Below are 5,973 nucleotides of genomic sequence, written 5' to 3'. Positions count from 1 at the left end.
CTGTCAACTTATTGTATAGAATTGATGATTTAGCTACTTGATTTTCCCTTACCATGACATCAATCAGACCCTGAAAATGTATATATTCTGAGACTTGAAAAATAAAGTTGCTGGTGGAGCACTTACTCCCCAGAACTCCTGACCCCGCTTTTCTGTCTCCTATTTTTCCTGCGCACTCCCCATTCAGGTTGGAACCCTCTTGCTGGTCAAGAGTTCCCGGCATCTAAGTATTGCAGGTGCCAATTTGGAGAATGTTGCATTAATCCAGAGGAGAGATGAAGAAGGTCCGAAAATCCTATATGTATTTGTATACCTAGTGACCTGGTCTTTAACCCTCTGAATATTTTCAATAGCATATTTGAAAAAGAGTTGTCCAAAACCTACATTTCGTATTGAAAAATGCTATAATAAATATTCATTTCCAGGTTTTTATAGATGGGATGCTTGTGTTCCCCAAAAATTCCTCTCTTGAAGCCTTAATCCTCAGTCAGACTATATTTTGCAAGAGGGCTCCTATGAAGGTAATTAAGGCTAAATGAAGTCATAGGGTACAGCCCTACTGCAATAGAATTAATTTCCCTCTAAAAAGAGAATAAGAGACCAGGAATATCTTTCTCTTGGTGTGAACAAAAAAGAGAGGCCATGTGAGTATGTGAGAACACGGGAATAAGGCAGCCATCTGTAAGCCAGAAAGGTGACTCTCACTAGAACCCAACCATCCTTACACTCTGCTTTTGAACTTCCAAACTCCAGAACTGTGAGAACATACATTTCTGTTGTTTTTGTCATAGCAGCCCCAGCAGACTGAGACACAGATAATCTCCAAAACATGTGATTGTGTAAATGTCTAGGCACAGCCTGTAGACTACTCTGCAGGCTTAGTTCTACTGTCTTCACGATTGGAATCAGTCTCATATTTGTGATCATTAAGTGTGTTGTTTAGCATACATATAATATTCCCTAACTCCAAGAAATGTGAAAATATATTTTAAGAATTTGCAAAAGTTCGTGAAGAAACTCAGTGAGATACAGAGTCATAGGAAGGATCAAACATTAGAAACACATTGAAGAAGATTAAATTTGTTCACTGAGGTTTAGTTTAAAGGCCCAGGTTTGAGGGTGCACATCCAATCTGCCATGCATGCAATATTTCTTGTGTTGTTAGAAAGAAAAGTTTTAAAATATTTATTACAGAACAGTGAGTCTTTGGATATTTTAAGGTGTTTTCTGATAGACAAAATAGGATTGGGTTGTTGGATGAGCTGGCATTGCATTACTCTTTCACTCCATTAATGTAATTTAACGGTAAGGGAATATAAAGCCCCACTATCCAAAATTTAACTATTCAGCCAGGTGTGGTGGCTCACACCTATAATCCTAGCACTTTGGGAAGTCAATGCCAGTAGATCACTTGAGGTCAGGAGTTTGAGACCAGCGTGGCCAAGATGGTGAAACCCTGGCTCTACCAAAAATACACACACACACACACACACACACACACATAGCCAGGGGTGGTGGGGCACACCTATAATCCCAGATACTGAGGACGCTGAGGCAGGAGAATCACTTGAACCCAAGAGGTGGAGGATGTGGTGAGTCAAGATCGCACCACTGCACTCCAGCCTGGGCAACAGAGTGAGACTTTGTCTCAAAAACAAATACAAACAAATAAAATTTATTCAACTTCAACATTTTCAAGGATATTTTTGACATGCAATTAGGGAAGTCTGTATTTTGGAAATAAAATATTAAAGACTCTCTGATAGAATATATAGTTAGCCAAAGAGAGTCATTAAGAGACTTGGAATTTCCTTTTATGTATGTGTGTTTGATATTCTATTTAGATTGAACAAATAGATAGTGGTGCCATTTGCTAAAATTCATATTTCTGAGGAAAAAAAAATCAATGGGTGGTTCAGTATCATTTCATTGTGCATCACTAATATGGTTAATATATATGTTTCCTCCAAATTTTATATTGAAATGTCATTATCAATATTGGAGGCGGGGCCTGGTGGGAGGTGGAGCCTAGTGGAAGGTGGGGCCTGGTGGAAGGTGATTGGTTCATAAGGTTAGCTCCCTCATGAGTGGTTTAGCACCATCCCCTTGTTGATAAGTGAGTTCTTTTTCAGTTAGCTCAGGAGAGATCTTGTTTAAAACAGACTGGGACCTTCCCCTTCTTTCTCCTGTACTCCCACCCTCACTATGTGACACGCCTGCTCTTCCTTTACCTTCTGCCATGGTTATAAGCTTCATGAGATCCTCACCAGGAACAAATCCCAGCTGCATACTTTCTATACAGCCTACTGACCAAAATGTGGATTGAAATATAGACAGTGAAGGCCCAGCTGACAAAGTCTCAGGTGGAAGTGAGGAAGTTATTGGAATCTGGAAGAAGGTCACCTGTATTGTGTCCTAGCAAAGAATTTTGCTGCATTGTGTTCATGTCCTAGGAGTCTGTGGAAGTCTGAACATGAAAGTGATGACCTAGGGTATCTAATGGAAGAAATTTCTAAGTAGCAAAGTGTTCCAAAGGAACCCTGGCTTCTTCTAAGAGCCTATGATCAGATAAGGAAGCAAAGGAATGACTTAAAGTTGGAACTTATATTTAAAAAGAAAACAGAGTCTAAAAAATTGAAAAATGCACAGCCTAGCCATGTGACACATAAATAAAAGGCTTTTTTGGGAGATGAATCCAAGCAGATTGTGAGCAACCACTTGCTAGAGATAGCATAATTAAAAGGAAGCCAAGTGGTAATATCCAAAACAATGGGGAAAAGGTTTCAAAGGTATTTCAGAAAACTCTGAAGCAGACCCTCTCATTACAGGCCCAGAGGCACAGGAGAAAATAATTTAGGGTCTCGGCCTGAGACACTACTTGCTGACCTGCTCAGCTTCAGAGCACTACTCTTTATATCCTGGCCATTCAGCTCCAGCCTTGGCTCAAAGAAGCTGAGGTACAGCTCAGATTGCTGCTGCAGAGGGTCCAAGTCATAAGTCTTGGAGGTTTTCATGTGGTGTTAAGTCTGCAGGTACATAAAATGCAAGAGTGAAAGAGGCTTGGCAGCTTCCACTTAGATTTCAGAGGATGTATGAGAAAGCCTAGTTACCCAGGCAGAAATCTACTGCTGGGGTGGAGCCCAAACTAAGAACCTCTTCTAGGACAGTGGAGAAGGCAAATGTGGGACCATCACAAAGAGTCTTCAGCAGGGCACTGCTTAGTGGAGCTGTGGGATGAAGGCCATTGCTTTTCAGACATACCAGAATAGTAGAGCCAAGGGAAACTTACATGTAGAGCATGAGAGCCGCCATGGGGGCTGCACTCTGCAAAACCACAAAGGTGGAGTTGTCCAAGGCCTTGGGAACCCACTCTTCTCACCAGGGTGCCCAAGATGCAGAACATGGAGCCAAGTGAAATGAGGTTGAAGGTTTAGTATCTGCCCTACTGGTTTTAGACCTCTGTGGGGCCAATTGCCCCCCTTTTTTTTGCTGACATTTACATTCTGCAGTAGGAATGTTTACCTAATGCCTGTACCACCATTGTATCTTGGGAGTAAATAACTTGTTTTTGAATTTATAGAAAGAACAAACTCATCTCAAGATGAGACTTTGGACTTTGAACTTTTTTTAAGTTAATGTGGGAACAATAAGCTTTGGGGACTATTGCAAAGGCATGATTGTATTTTGAAATGTGAGAAGGTCATGAGATCTGGGGGGCCAGGGGCAGAATGATATGTTTCGGATGTTTGTGTCCTCCAAATTTCATGTTGAAATGTGATTCCCAATGTTAAAGGTGGGGCCTGGGAGGTAATTGCATTATTGGGGCAGGTTTCTAAAGAATGAGTTGATACCATACTCTTGGTAATAAGTGAGGTCTTGGTCAGTTAGTTAACATAAGATCAGATTAAAAGAATCTAGACGTTCCACTTCTCTCACTCTCTTGCTCCTGCTCTCAGCATGTGACATGCCTGTTCTTCCTTTGTTTTCCGCCATAATTAAAAACGTCCTGAGACCCTCACCAGGAGCAGATGCAGTGCTGCACTTTCTGTACAGCCTGTTGAACCATGAGACAATTAAGCCTCTCTTCTTTTTAAATTACCCAGCCTCAGGAATTTCTTTATAGCAGCAAGAAATGGACTGACAGTGTCCTATGTCATATGCATTTCTCTTTTTTTTTTCCATTGCCACCACCATTATTTAGGAATCTTGTATATATTATAGCTATAAACTACTACCGTCTTTACAAACTCAAATGCTCTAAGACTCTAGTCTTCAATTTTCATAGCATGGTTTTTGTGTCAGAAAGTTATCTGGATTCCAGGTCTAAAGTTTAATAGTTCTGTGAATTGAGAAATCCATTTAACCTCTTTGAAATTTAATTTCTTTTCATGAAGTGAAATACTAATAACCACCTTGCAGAGCTATGAGAATACAATGTACATAGAAGTTTCAATTCTAATATATTTGCAGAATTGATTTCTGTGGGGAACACATACACACACACACACCACACCACACACGTGCGCGCACGCTCACACACACACACACACATAAAATAAATATTGTAATTATACCTATTTATAGGTCTGATTTTATATATCCTTCAATTGCTACGATTTTCAATAGCATGAATGATTCTGGCATAAATCCTTAACACTCTTCCATGTAAATTATTACGTCTTAAAATGGCGTAGAGTTTAATGAAGAAATAAAAGTGGCTTCTATTGAAAATTAAACAACAAAAGGATGCCTCAAACATGTGACATACTAAGCTCACAATAACTCATAGAAACTTAATGCCAGTAATTTTTCACCAGTAGCTTCTTACCATTATCCATAAAGGCTAATGACAAGCAAGCAAGCAAAGAAAAAAAGAAAGTCCTTGTGTCTCACTAAAATATATTATTGATTGTTTTACATTTCTCCAGAGCCTGTTTATTGAAATAGGAAACAAAAAACAATCAGAGGGAAAACACATCTGTCAACTATAAACTTTGTCTTATTTATTTTTCCCTGTTAATTACAGGTATTTTAGAAATGCAAAACAATATGAGTATTTCTTCTAACACAAGACAATGATTGCTAATATTTCTGTATATTTCCACCTAGACAATTTTTTCTAAGTATATATTTCATTTTTAATGTAACCTAAAGAACTATGTGTTCGTTTTCACATTTTCCAGATTAAATGTGCAGTTTTAATAACATTCCATTCAATGTATTTCTATCATTTTATGAATAAGTATATATATTAGAGGCTCATAATAAAATATAAATCCCATTTTCCAATAAAATAATACACATATCTTGGTATTTGAGAATATTTTTTGAAATACATTTCTACAAATAGTATTAACCTTTTTTGCACTTAGGAAAAAAAGTTCAGCTTGCTGTCAGCATTCATTGAATTTTACATAAAAATGCTCTTTGTGGCTGAAGCAAATCTGATCAATTTTCAATGTGAAAATAACGTATGAAAACTGTTCTTGGAGTAACTTCTAAACAGAACATCAAAATCATCTCAGTTATCAGAATTGTCTGTGGAAAAATCAGATTCATCAAAAGGATCTTCAGCCAACAACTGTTTGAGAACAACATGTGTAGAAATGCTGGAAATTTCTAGGATTTGACATTTTCAGCAGTCAAGAATTACTATATTTTGTAACTGGAAATGCCAGTACTAAAAACAGAATACTATAAACAGAATGATGATTTTTGTTTCCAAAGCTGATAGACTGGAGCGATGCCAAAACAATAATAAAAGAGATATTTAGTGGCAAACTTAGGACAATCGCTGCAACCACAAGTGCCGCTAGCAAGTATTCTCAGAACAAATGGGGAAAGGGTTAAAGGATATACTCAGGGCCGGGCGCGGTGGCTCACGCCTGTAATCCCAGCACTTTGGGAGGCCGAGGCGGGTGGATCACGAGGTCAAGAGATCGAGACCATCCTGGTCAACATGGTGAAACCCCA

At 38.6% G+C, this 5,973-nt stretch overlaps 1 pseudogene; it reads left to right on the top strand.

Moving 5' to 3' along the window:
• Nucleotides 1-3,401: 3,401 nt before the first annotated feature.
• Nucleotides 3,402-5,973, top strand: part of LOC108301493 — a 9,577-nt pseudogene continuing 7,005 nt past the window's right edge.

The sequence above is a fragment of the Cebus imitator genome, unplaced genomic scaffold (genome assembly GCF_001604975.1).
Source record: "Cebus imitator isolate Cc_AM_T3 unplaced genomic scaffold, Cebus_imitator-1.0 Scaffold35, whole genome shotgun sequence".
In the NCBI taxonomy this organism is placed as follows: domain Eukaryota; kingdom Metazoa; phylum Chordata; class Mammalia; order Primates; family Cebidae; genus Cebus; species Cebus imitator.
The sequence above is the reverse complement of the archived record's forward strand: the minus strand, read 5'-3'. Positions and strand labels throughout refer to the sequence as shown.